This window comes from Paroedura picta, chromosome 4 (assembly GCF_049243985.1).
Source record: "Paroedura picta isolate Pp20150507F chromosome 4, Ppicta_v3.0, whole genome shotgun sequence".
Lineage (NCBI taxonomy): Eukaryota > Metazoa > Chordata > Lepidosauria > Squamata > Gekkonidae > Paroedura > Paroedura picta.
In genome coordinates, this window is record NC_135372.1 from 136,991,039 (window position 1) to 137,005,188 (window position 14,150).

Here is a 14,150-nt window from a genome sequence, read left to right on the forward strand (position 1 = left end):
TGACAAGCTAATTTTAGCACACCCAAAGAACAGCATTGTGTACTATGGATGTGGTTGTCAAGTCAACTTCTACATTTCAATATAACTTAGTGCTCATTCATATTGGAGAAGATGTATAAACAAGAATATTAGTATTGGTTTTGATATGACCTGCACAGCCAATCAGATGAATTCACAACTTGATTTTTTAATTTGTAGTATTATATCTAACTAAGGGCAAAGCCTGTTTTATCTAGGAATACAATGGGTGCTAGAGCATGGGGGTGGGAAAAGTAAATGGAGAGGTGTCCAGTCTGGAAGGTCATGTGGCTGCAGGGGTGTGTTGTGTGCATTGTGGTGCTGTTGGCAGGGAACACCGCTCAAAAGGAAAGCACAAGTATGCCCCCAGATCCTATGGGTTGCTCTTGGAAATGTCTCCCTTGCCTCAGTTAGGGGCTATTAGGGGCTTCTTTCACAGCAGGCCTGAAGTGGGGGAGAGTTAACTGTCAGAGTGGCTAATTCACTGGATGATGGACTCCAATGAACTGAAAGAACTGTGAGGTGAAAGAGCTGTAAGGAGACAGTCAGGGGCGGGGCATGCACATTGATTAGGCAGCTGCTAGGCGATGGCCAATCAGTCTGTAGGGGGACACAGCCAGGAACCATACAGGTGACCTAATTGGCCAGTAAGGGGTGAACCCCAACTCCTCCCATCACCCTTTTACCCTTTTATTTATATGGTACAGATTCTGAACTGGCCCTAGAGTGTTGTTCTAAAAAATTATAGAGAGGGTAAATTTTTGAACAAACTAGAGGGACTCCCTAGATTGGCAGAAAATTCTGGAATACAAAAAGAAACAAAAATTGAGATGGGTGTAAAAATGTTAAGATAACACAAGCAAAGTCTGTAGCTTTCAAAGATGCATGTCCACTGAGATGATGCCAGAGAATTTTCTGAGATCTCGGTGGCCATGGTTGAGGTTGGTAGGGAACCATGTCAGTATTTTCCAGCTTTGCAAGTCTTGCTTTTTGTTAGTCAAAGATTTAAAAGGGTAAAAAATGGAAGGGAAAGAAGGAAGCAGGAAAAGGCAGAAGAGAAGCAGATAGGAGAGAATAGAAAAAAGATGAGAGGGCTGGAAGAGAAAGTGGAGAGGCTGCCAGAGAGGAGGGAAAGCTAAAGATTAGACAGCAGATAAAGACAGATTGTTCAGTGAATAGCGGATAAGGAAGCAGAGAAATGAGGAAAGCTATAGTGTTGCCAGTAAAGATAGTGTGAGGTTTTTTATTCCTGTTGTGTCATTAATCTGCTGTATTCTTCCCCACCAAGCAGAGAGATGACATTGCAGCATTTGTGATGACCCTTAATACCCACTCATGCTAATATATTAAGTATTGTTGAACAGTTCCTTGGAAGAGCAGAGTTTTCCCATTATAGAATTCCCCTTCTGATTAGTTCCTTGTCTTTAGGGAGAGGAGCTAGTTGATAGAACATCTTGTTGGCATACAGAAGGTCCCAGGTTCAATCTCTTAGTGGCTTCTACAATTTAATATCATTACTGACCTACCTACAGAGCAGTTCTAAGGACTGAAATAATAAATCTCACACTGTTTAGATGCGATAAATAAAGGTAGCTGATGATGATTCTTCTGGTCATGTTTTCTCCGAAACAACTGATTTTCTCTATTTTCTTCTCTGGAGGGCCTAGGATTGCCAGGTCCCCCTGGCCACAGAGGAGGGGGAGGTAGGGTTGCCAGTCCCAGGTTGGGAAACTCTTGGAGATTGGGGCAGGGGGAGCCTGGGGAGGACAGGGCTCTCAGTGGGGTACAATGCTGTAGAGTCCATCCTCTAATGCAGGGGTAGTCAAACTGCGGCCCTTCAGATGTCCATGGACTACAATTCCCATGAGCCCCTGCCAGTGAATGCTGGCAGGGGCTCATGGGAATTGCAGTCCATGGACATCTGGAGGGCCACAGTTTGACTACCCCTGCTCTAATTGATCCATTTTCTTTGGGGAAATTGATCTCTGTAGTCAGGAGGTGAGCTGTAGTTCTTGGGGATCCCAAGGTCCCACCTGGAGGCTGGCATCCCTAGCATGGCCTGTACCCTCTAGGTTATTATGTTTTATTTGGCTTGGGTTAGTTGACTGTCTAGCACAGCCTTTCCAACCTTTTGACCATGGAGGAATCCCTGAAATAATTTTTCAGGCTACAAGGGGCCCTGGAAGTGATTTCAGCCAGCCACGCCCTTCCCGCCATGCTCCCTGGAAGGGAACAGACATCATACCCACATTAACAGGGAGACTCGAGGACAGAGAGGGTGGGAAATGAGGCGGTTAAAAGTGGAAGCAGGCATACAGGTGCAGAAACCCCGAGAGAAGTCACTCATGTTCAGGATGGGGGGGAAAGGTGAGCAATGGAAGCGGCCAGTTCACTAGCTTGTGTGGCTCAGTCCATTAAGGCAGGAGGGGAGAAGACATGTACCCCTAGTCTAGCATGAGGTTTCGAGCTATGAACCTTGGAGATGGAGTAGCCGCTAGTTTCATGGTGGATGGTCGCGTTCCTTTCACCAGAAAGTAGAAACCTTCTTTCCCAGTCCAACATTCAGCATGGACAATTGCTTGGTGATGATACCACATTCCTTACTAAATGGTGACACTGAACCTGTGACTGGTGGGAGACCGGTGGCCTTACAATCCATAAAGCTTGACCATGGATGGAAGAATTTTATTAGTGAGACCTTCATTGCACTTTCCCCTTTTATATGCTTAAAAAAGATGCACAGTCTAATATCAGTGGGAAAGTGGGTGGTAATGGACCATATGGATGCTCATAATGCCTGCATACTGCTGCTTACCGGCACTTGAGAACATCTGCTCAATGCTTGATTTTTCCCCCCTTGTCATGGAGAAGCCTTTCTTTGAGCTCACCGTCTCATTGGGAAGCCTAACACAATAATTATCACACTTTGAAATGCATGCCATTATCTACTGCCCCTTAAAAACTGTAATTATAATCCCACATCACTGGTATTTAGTATCCTCTTTTTAAGAATTGGTTAATGTACCATGTGTAATGTATGTGCATACCCCAGCACATTTATACTCGCACACAATGCACATTCACGCCTTTGTTTTTACTCTCAACTTACTAATTCTCGTTTTTCAAAAGTAATTCAGATGTTTACAAAGTCTAGAAGCAAACCTAGATTCTAGAGAACACTTATCTGGGGAGCCGAAAAAGAAATATTTTGTGTTGCTATAGAACAAGATTTTGGGTTGCATCTGATTTCCTTTTGCCACTTGCAATACAAATATTTGTGCTGCTCGATGTAAACATCCTTCCTTGAAATGGAATTTAGGCTTTTAAAAACATTTATTTTCTCCTAAATCTACTGAATAATTTATACTGTTGTCTCATAAGACCCCCCCTCTCCAGAGTGGAGGTGGTTGAGATCAGACCATGCCTATTTTCACACTAGTATCGTTTATTTTTAAAGGGATAATTTTTCTGTCTATTTCTGCACTGAAATTTGCCTCTTCAGGCACAGACCTGAATTGCCCCCTCACTTGCCCCACAGCAAAGAACTCCCCAGAATACTGTTTTTCATATTTAAAATGGGACTAACAGGGTCTAATTCAGGGCTGTCAAATACGTGCAAACGGGTTTTTCCCTGCGTCTGCCATTTTGAGTTGCTTAGGAATGCCCATTCCCTGGTCGCTGACCCCCCTCCCTCCCTCAGTTCCAAAAAATCTTCTTTTTTTGCACCTTTGTTTTCATTGTGCCCCTTAATCCCACCATTCTGCGCCATCGATTACCTCCCCCCTTGTCCCCAAGTGTCCAGAATGTAATTTTTTTAGAAAACGGAGTTTTTAAACTCAGAAAAAGCGTTGTAACACAATCACCACCTTTAAAAAAAGGGGTGATTGCGTTACAACGCTGTTTCTGTTTTTTAAAAAGCAGCCTTGCAGTCTTACGCGGTAGTGTTGTTATAACGTAATAACTCAGGCTTTAAAAAAAGAGGGTGATTGCATTGAAGCGCAATTAAGGGGAATAATGAGAACAAATATGCAAGCAGCAAAGTATGATGGGAGGCTGCCTCCGATGGACTCAGTTCTGAAAGCATGTCACAAAATTCAGCCTGGGAATTAAGGGGAGGAAAGGCCCAAATGTGGAAATGTTGACTTGCAGCATCCAAAGGAAATCCAAAGCGAGGCTAAAACAAGGTATGTCTCCTATTGTGGAAATGATCCAGAGTACTTGAATTCTGGGCTGCTCAAATGGCCAGTTGTAGCACCTGTAGAATTAAATTAATTACAGAAATTGGGAGAATTGGCTATAAAGTACACCATAAAAACGAAACCTTTGTAATGAAGGAGGAGGTGATCCCAGCTGAGTCCAAGGTTTATCAGTTTTAGATACAAGATGGGTTTGAGGAAACTTTTGGGTCGGTCAGTTTGCATTTTGAAATTCACAGTATGTAGTGTGAGCACCCCCAAGGAATAGCTGGAGATGCAAATAAACTATTGAGAAATCTAGCCCCCCAAATCTTTGCTTCTGTCTTTATGGGCTCAGAAGGCAAGTTACCTCACCTCACTCCCTTTATGTGCTGCTCTGCAAATCTTAGAAGTCTGTGCCTCAGAGAAAACAATAAGCTCACTCAGTCTTTGGGATTCTTGGGGAGGTGTTTGGGTTTTTTAATTTACAAAATATCATCTACATATATTCATGAAGAAAATGTATCATCGGCCTCTCCAGACAGCCTTCTTAAGGCAGCTCACCAAGTAAAATGATAAATAATAAAACATTCCAAATATTAAAATTCGCAAACTTAAAACACCAGGACAAAGTATGACTCCAGTGGCACCTTTTGAGGACACAGTAAGGAAATGTCATGCTTCAAGCTTAAACCCACCAAAAAAGTTTGTCCGTCTTAAAAGTGCCACCGGACTCAAACTTTATTCTGTTGTTTCAGATCAACACAGCTACCCGGCTATTAAAAACTCAGGCATTTTTTAAAAAATATATATAGCAAGTTTGTATGCCATTTTTTCTCTTGGAATGCAGGACTCAAAATTACTTACAAAGGTTAAAGACATTAGTTTTAAACTCAAGGTAGGTATAATCACTTAAGACCCTATTACATCAAAACATAACTTGCTCACACCCATATTAGTACAAAATTAATCCTGGCATTAAAAACAGTATTACTCATTTAGCATTCTAAAAATGAATCTCATGCAGAGCTGCCAGCCTGTAACCCATTTCATCTAGGTGTCCTGTATCCACTTTGTGGATAAAATCGATATTCTGCCATGACCTTCCACCAACTATTGATACAGTCAGGGAACTAGAGCAGTGGTCCCCAACCCATGGGCCGCGGCCCAGCGTCGGGCTGCAAAAGCCTCAGCGCCAGGCCGCGGCTCCTTCTTCCCTCCCCCCCCGAAGCGAGAAGCTCGCCAGGCCGCGAGCAAAGCAGCCGCCAAAGCGGCCGATTAGCTTGCAGCCCGGCAAGCTTCTCGCTTCGGGAGGGGAGGGAAGAGAAGCTTGCCCGAACTGCTTTAGCGGCCGATTTGCTCGCGACCCGGAGGGGCCAGGAGGGGAAGCTGCGGCCGCCGGCATGGGCGCAAATGCACATGCGTGGCAGTCCGCACATGCGCGTTTGCGCTGGGGCTGCCGCGCGTGTGTGGGCCCCCAGGCCGCCCTCTCCACCCACTACGCCGCAGCGGTCCGCAGCAAGCGGAAGCTTGCGGACCGCTGAACTAGAGGGCCCCTTAGCTGCCTTTGGAGGGCATATTGATGGCTTCCGACAGCTCACACTGACTGAAGCAGATAGGTTGCTAGCACCTGTGAGGCTGCCCACATACCCACTAGATCCCTGCCCCTCATAACTCCTTAAAACGAGCAATGAAAGGATAGGAGATCATCAACCTTTCCTTTTCAACAGGACAATTTCCAGAAGGAAATTATTCCCACCAGATCTGCTTAAAATGTGGGCACATTCCATATGTTTCCCACATGTTGGGAAGTAGCCAAGCCAATCTACACATTACAATAAACGCATGATGCAGTAGCTACATAATAGCTGTTTCAAGCAGCTCCTAAGTAATGCTTTGAGCATGTGAATTGGCCTGAAAATTATCTTTTTGGAGCCTAATTCCATCAGTGGGCATGACCACCAACAGAGGAGGCTAAAGGAACAGAATTCAGTTAGCCCAAGTTAGTTGAAGGCCCTCAAAGACAGCCACATGCTTCAACCTGCCAAATGACTTTCCATTTATGTTAATGCACTCATGACGCCAGTCAATAGGGGCACAGGGAAGTCTGAGTTCAGTAATAGGCACTCTACTATAGGCTAGACTTTCCCAAAATTTAAGCAAACTTGCCTAACAGATCATCCTAAACCCATCAACCAAGCCAGCACTGAAGCAAGACACCAGTCTGATGGCTGATACAATAACTAACTGCCAGCCTGCAGGTCATTTACTCCAGCAGTCAAGCTTTTATCTCCTTTTTTCTGCACCCACCTCAGCCAGAACTTGCCAAATGGTATTTAGGGTGTTTCAGCAAGATCTGCCTGACAGTCTGACTCAGGTATGTGGAACACATACCTGCTCTAGGGGTCATTGGTCAGGGCCCCCTCCCTTGCAAATACACATACACAGAGACTCCCTTCCCCTCACTCCCTTACTTGTTCGTTTCCCAACCTCCTCCTTGGTTTGTCCTCCTCCCTCTCTCGCAAACACACAGACGCACACACAGAAAGACTCTCTCCCCTTTTCCTCTCCCCCTTCCCATTTCCTCCTTACTCTTGGGTTGGGGGTGGAGCAGCCACTGCCTCTGCATCTGGGGAGCTGCCTCAGCGGAGCAGACACTGCCTCGGCCGCCACAGGTGGTGCGGCTGCTTGCTAGGCCCCCGGATGTGTTGGGGCCACTGCCTTCACCCTTGCTGGTATCGTGGCTCCTGACTAGGCCCCTAGGGGTGGCCTTGGCCCCTGCGGAGGGCTCAGCTGCTGACTAAGAGACTGGGGATGGCATAGCTGCTGCCTTGGCCTCTGGCAGTGGGGGGGGGGTTCCTGGCTGGGCCCCCAGGCGTGACACAGCTGCTGCTTTGGCCCCCGGGGGTGGTTCGGCTGCTGGCTGGGCCTCTGGGGGCACCATGGCTGCTGCCTTGGCCTCCAGCTGGGCCAGTCTTTTCCACCGCCGGCACAATCCTGACTCTGTGGGTGGCGTCCCTGAGGCTGGGCTAGCCTCCTCAGCTGCCAGCACTACCGCTGGCTGCCTCCGTGGCGGCTTCCACTCATCTGGTGCGCTTGGTGGGTGGGACTTATGGACCTACTTCCATTTCACCAAACATGGCAGATATGTTCCACATCAACAATCACCAGATTGGAGGCGATTGGCTGGCCGCTGGACAGACAGGCAAGCTGGTTGGAGGAGGAGGCACTCAGGGGTGGGACAGCTGCCCTGAATGGGTATTAAGCGCTGAGTGGCACTTAAGCCATGATGAGACACACTCCTCCAAGGCCTTACCAGAAATACTAAGTGGAACGGATGTTTAATAATTTGGTTCTTTGTATTTATTCTTTTACATTTCTTTCTAGATATCTCCCGTGTCTTTCTCTTTGTCCTATTGCTTTTTTCTTTTTCCATTTCTCAGTCTCTTTTTTATGTATTCAAAACTTTCAATAAAAGATTTATTTTTTTAAAAAGAACATTAGAACAGCCCTGCGGGATCACAGCAGTGGTCCATCTAGTCCAACACTGCAAGCAGCTGCACACCCACAGCCAGCCTTAGTTGTCTCTCTTCTAAAATGAAAAGTTTATTTGTTTATTATATTTATTTACCCCCTGCGGATCAGGGTGGTTGACATTGCAATTTGTGATGCAGTACAAGGAACGTCATCATTTTGAACATCTAATAATTGAGAACACCTAATACTTCTGATGGTAGAGTACATAACGATAAAATGTTCAACATTCAGCATTCAACATTTAACTGTAACAATCTGATTTCACAGCTCGCTATCTGATGTTATTTCAGCACTGTGGCTTGGCACACCTGTCTGGGAGATGTAGTTGGTGGTGGGAGGGAAGCCATTCAGTTAATGGCTTAGAAAGGTTTAGGAATGCCCCATAAATTCTATAACTTGGAGTACACAGGACTATTTTACAAAAGAAACAGAACTGGATTGTCATGACTTTCACTAGCCACAGTTTGAGCAGAGTTCAGGGAGGGGTCAAGGTTTTGGTTTTTATCTTTAAGGCCCTAAATGGCTGGAGGCCAGGGACCCTCACTTCACACACTGTCCAGCCCGCCCCTTATAACCAGCCTCTCAAGCTCTGCTCTTTGTGCTGCCATGACTCACAAAAGGTCACGCCCTGCCACAAACGGTGTTAGTTACTGAACTCATGCTCTTTTCTGTTGCCATTTAACAAAAAGTAATCCCTGTAAACACTTTCTAATTGGAAATAGGACCACAAAATCACTGAAAATTACACACATACACGCACATCAATGCCAAATCTACACTGTTTGAAAAACCTTACAGTTTGTTGTAATAATTAGTAATAAGTTTCAAACCTTTTCTATTTCTGGTAATTTAATGCAGAGTATTGGCTCAGGACATAGTGGCATTCTCTCTATAATACGCCAACCAAACATGGGAGAGAGAAAAACGGAAAACCCCATATCCCAGGGGGCCCAGGTAAGTGTCCGAGTTATCTCTTAGACTAAATTTGCAAGGAAACTTGAAAGGTCCCTGAATGGAATTAAATTATACCTCGCACGAAGCACCCACAACAAAGCTGGTTGAATGCAGCACACACACAATCACATCTACTGAGACCTGGAAGGAAAACACCCACGACAGTGATGACACTAAACGACACAGGCCTGGGTCTCCATGGCAACACAGACACCACCTGCATCACCTGGGGCAAACTAGGATGTTGCACAAAAGGGGGGGGGGGACCAGCATGCGTACCTACACAGTCGACAACATCAGACACTAGAGAATAGGGTAGAGATGTGTCCACAAGTATTTATATATGTCAGCGGCAGTCATCACAGACAAGACAGGGCAGTAGGGAGTGTTGGCCATTGTCTTCAGTTGATATTCCTTTGATTATATTTTCCTTAAGCAGGAGAATCTTTCAGAGCCTTTTTGCAAACATCTGGTTAGCCCATTAGTCACATCAGTGGTAGATTATGATTTCATGAATGAATAATGCAGGGAGGATTATTAGTTTGTTGTTGTTGCCGTTGCCATCAAGGTTTTGGCCCCTACCTGGTGGAATGAGCTCCCGGAGGAACAGAGAGCCCTGTGGGAGCTTCCGGTGTTCCACAGGGCCTGCAAAACAGAGCTCTTCCACCAGGTATATGGTTGAGGCTGGCGCGGCAAGGAAGATCTGATCCCCCCCTCCAGGATAGAGTGATGTGGATGGTGGCTGTGGGTTCCATCTGCCCCCCTCTTCCCAACTCCCTCTATGAGATTTTTTAATTGGGGGAATGGATAGTGTTTTGAGTTGTTTTTCCACCGTACCTCTTTTTTGTATTGTGATTACTGGATCTATGTGGTTTTATGTCTGGGGTTTTATTGGGGATTTTATTTAGACTATTGTAACCCGCCATGAGCCACTTGGGAGTAGGGTTGGGCACTTTGGCTGCTGAAGTGCCCAACCCTACTTGGGAGTGGTGGGTAATAAATTGAAATAATACATCAATAATAAGGGTAGAGCCTCTTATAATAATAAGAGAAGAGCCTCTTATGGTGCAGAGTGGTAAGGCAGCAGGCATGCAGTACGGAAGCTCTTCCCATGAGGCTGGGAGTTTGATCCAAGCAGCCGGCTCAAGGTTGACTCAGCCTTCCATCCTTCCGAGGTGGGTAAAATGAGTACTCAGCTTGCTGGGGGGTAAACGGTAATGACTGGGGAAGGCACTGGCAAACCACCCTTATTGAGTCTGCCATGAAAACGCTGGAGGGCATCACCCCAAGGGTCAGACATGACCCAGTGCTTGCACAGGGGATACCTTTACCTTTAATAAGGGTAACCACATGAAGGTAACAGACATTTCAAGGTGGCTTGTCATTGCTTGCCTCTACGTCAGGACCCTGGTACTCTTTGGAGGTTTCCTATCCAAATATTTATCCTGCAGACCCCGTTTACCTTCTGGAAACTGATGAGATCCAGTTAGCCTGGGCTATCTAGGTCAGGGCAATGATCTTGTCTCCAGGCGAAGATGTTCTGATGGGCAAACCGGAGGACTGCAAATTGGATTTTTGAATGGGTAGGCAGATAGGGAACGGGTTAGAAAACCGCACCCAAAGAGTAGTTGTCAATCGTATTTCATCAGACTGGAGGGAGGTGAGCAGTGGGGTGCCACGGGGCTTGGTACTTGGTCTGCTCCTATTCAACCTTTTTATCAGTGATCTGAATGAGGGGGTGGAGGGACTACTCATAACATTTTAAGATAACACCAAATTGGGAGGAGTGGCAAACACCCAATAAGAGATATTCAACGAGATCTTCAAAATCACAAGATGTCATAGTCCCATTGTATACGGCAGTGGTCCCCAACCTTTATTAGGCTGGGGACCGGCAGGGCATCGGGCCGCGCCCGCAGGGACCGCGCGGGCCACGCCCACGAGCCGCGCCCGGCCGCACCCGCGAGCCGCACCCGCGAATCGGGCCGCGCCCGTGAGCCGCGCCCGGCCGCGCCCGCGGGCCGCACCCGCGAATCGGGCCGGGCCCGCGAGCCACGCCCGGCCGCGCCCGCGGGCCGCACCCGCGAATCGGGCCGCGCCCGCGAGCCGCGCCCGGCCGCGCCCGCGGGCCGCACCCGTGGATCCGGCCGCGCGGTGCGCGGCCCTGATTCCCTCTCCCCGCCCTCCCCGCAGTAAGAAGCTTCCCGGGCCGCAAGCTTGCGGCCTGGGAAGTTTTTTACTGCGGGGGGGGGGTGGGGAGAGGGAGCCGCGGCCCGGCGCCATGGCCTTTGCGGCCCGGCGCCGGGCCGCGGCCCGCAGGTTGGGGACCACTGGTATACGGCACTGGTCAGACCACACCTGGAGTACTGTGTGCAGTTCTGGAGGCCTCACTTCAAGAAGGACGTCGATAAAATTGAAAGGGTACAGAGGAGAGCGACGAAGATGATCTGGGGCCAAGGGACCAAGCCCTATGAAGATAGGTTGAGGGACTTGGGAATGTTCAGCCTGGAGAAAAGGAGGTTGAGAGGGGACATGATAGCCCTCTTTAAGTATTTGAAAGGTTGTCACTTGGAGGAGGGCAGGATGCTGTTTCTGCTGGCTGCAGAGGAGAGGAGAGAGTAATGGGTTTAAACTTCAAGTACAACGATATAGGCTAGATATCAGGAAAAAGTTTTTCACAGTCAGAGTAGTTCAGCAGTGGAATAGGCTGCCTAAGGAGGTGGTGAGCTCCCCCTCACTGGAAGTCTTCAAGCAAAGGTTGGATACACACTTTTCTTGGATGCTTAGGGCTAATCCTGCGTTGAGCAGGGGGTTGGACCAGATGGCCTGGACTAGATGGCAGGGGGTTGGACTAGATGGCCCCTTCCAACTCTATGATTCTATGATTCTATGATCTGAATATGGGGGGAAAGTGGGCACTTGAGAAGAAGATGCAATTCAACAAGGTTAAGTGCCGAGTTCTACAACTAGATCAGGTGTAGTCAACCTGTGGTCCTCCAGATGTCCATGGACTGCAATCCCCATGAGCAAATGTTGACTACCCCTGATCTAGATCACAAAACTGAGAAGCCTGCAGACTGGGTGGGATAAACAGTGCTGGATAGCAGGGTGTGCGAAGGAGATTTTGGGGGTACTGGTGGGCTTTAAGGTAAAGAGGAGCAGACAGTGCGATGCGCCAGTAAAGAAGGCGAATGCAGTTTTGGCATCACAAAATGTCATGGTCCTGGTGTTTACCGTGCCTGGAGTACTGTGCGCAGAGTTCGGGGCCTCAATTTAAGGACATGGACAGAATGGAGAGGGGGCAGAGGAGAGCAATGAGATTGACCCAGGGGGCCTGGGGACCAAACCCTGTGAGGAAAGGCTGAGTGACTTGGGAATGTTCAGCTTGGAGAAGAGGAGGCTGAGACAGGACATGATTGCTGTCTTGAAGTATATGAAAAGTTGTCACTTGGAGGAGGGCAGGGAAAGGTTTCTGTTGGCAGCAGAGGAGAGGACACATAGTAATGGGTTTAAACTACGTGGAGAATGGTATGGGCTAGATATCGGGGGGGGGGGGGAGATTTCACAGTCCAAGTAGTTCAGTAGTGGAATAGGTTGCCTAAGGAAGTGGTGAGCAGCCCCTCACTGGCCATCTTCCAGCTGTGGCTGGACAGATGCTTCTCATGAATGCTTTAGACCAGGGGTAGTCAACCTGTGGTCCTCCAGATGTCCATGGACTACAATTCCCATGAGCCCCTGCCAGCAAATGCTGGCAAGGGCTCAAGGGAATTGTAGTCCATGGACATCTGGAGGACCACAGGTTGACTACCCCTGCTTTAGACTGATAACGCATTGAGTAGGGTGTTGGATCAGATGGCCTATATAGACTTCCAAATCTGATTCTATTCTAAGATCACCCACAAGGAATGTGCCTGCAGCAGGCCAGGAAACAGGGCTTTCTACTATTTCGTTTCCAAATGCAAAACCAGTAGCTGGCCAACATCAAGAGTTTTATTTCTTGAGGGAGAGCCTAGCTATCACTGCTTTGGGAATCTTAGGGATCCTGTCTCCATAATCTGAACTCTGCAGTCGAATTAAGATCACCAGGACACACTTAAGAGCTGTTTTGGTCTGAGTCATACAATGGGCAGAAATCATTGCTGGTTCCAGGGAACGTCAGTTTGCATTTTTTAAGCTTTCCAAGACCTGAAGCAATTCTGTTTAAGTATTACTTGAAAGATGAAATTATGGTAGAGATGAACATTTTCTCGGCTGTCAGCGCAGTCATTTAACAACAAAGACCTATGCCACAGTCTGCTCTTTGATACAAATCACCTGTCCCCTGTTTCATCTCCCTGTCCTTTCCAGTTGAGCCTCCTCAGCTCCCCTGTAAGCCCCAGAAACCTGGAATGACACAGTGGATGGAGACGATACTCAGTTGCTATATTGAAAATGACTAAACTGACATGTTCTCTCATTTAAGCTCAATATATTTGATACTTTCCCTAAAGAAGTCTCTTTGTTTCTGTGGCCTATAAAAGCAGACTACCAACCTAACTTGTCCATTGCCTCAGTGGGGATGTAGGTGGACAGGAATCCAAAATCTCACAAGATGACTATCTGGCCATGGCAGTGTTTCCTTGATACTCCTAACAACCAAAGCCCTAGTAAAACAATCTCAGATGGCTTGAGCACTTTCTGTCCCTGTTAAAGCCACCCAGAAGAAATTATTGTGATGACTCTGAAAACAACTCCAAGGCTCCATGTCCATGTTTTTTTGTATAGAAAGACCACATTATGTACGTACCTAATACGCTTGCAGCCCAACAGAACTTACTTTCTCATGTGTATCACTTCTGTGATCCAAGAGCCTTCTCTGTCCTGGCCACCACCTGGTGGAATGAGCTCCCTGAAAAGATTGGGGCCGTACCCGAACTCCCAGAATTCCACAGGGCCTGCAAAGGGGAGCTCCTCTACCAGGCATTGGACTGAGGTTAATCTGACCTAGAAACATCCAGCGGTCCCCCTTCAAATCCTACCCTCCATAATTTGAATGTTTCTGACCTCCTTAGGCACTTCATTAAAGTTGTTCTATTAAAATTGTTCCTGAGTTAATTATGGTAACCTGTTAAACTTATATTTACTGTTGGAATTGTTATCGACATATTGTTGTTACTGTTATTAATGTATAACGTTCTGTGTATCCCACAATGTTCCCATGTAAACCGCCCTGGGCCATGTGGGAGGGCGGTATAAAAATCTAAGGAAATAAATAAAGTTTGCATTTAATAGAATCATACCAGTGAGCCATCCTGTTTCTTGTTGTTGTTTTGTTTTATTTTTGCTTGATAATACCCTGCCTTCCTCTTCAGTGGGAATAAACCAGGCAAACGGCAGCCCGGCATGAGTTCAACAGAAAAGGCTCAGAGTTGTTTAACATCCGCCATTGAAATGAATGGCATTGTTGGCAGGCACATCCCTACCCTT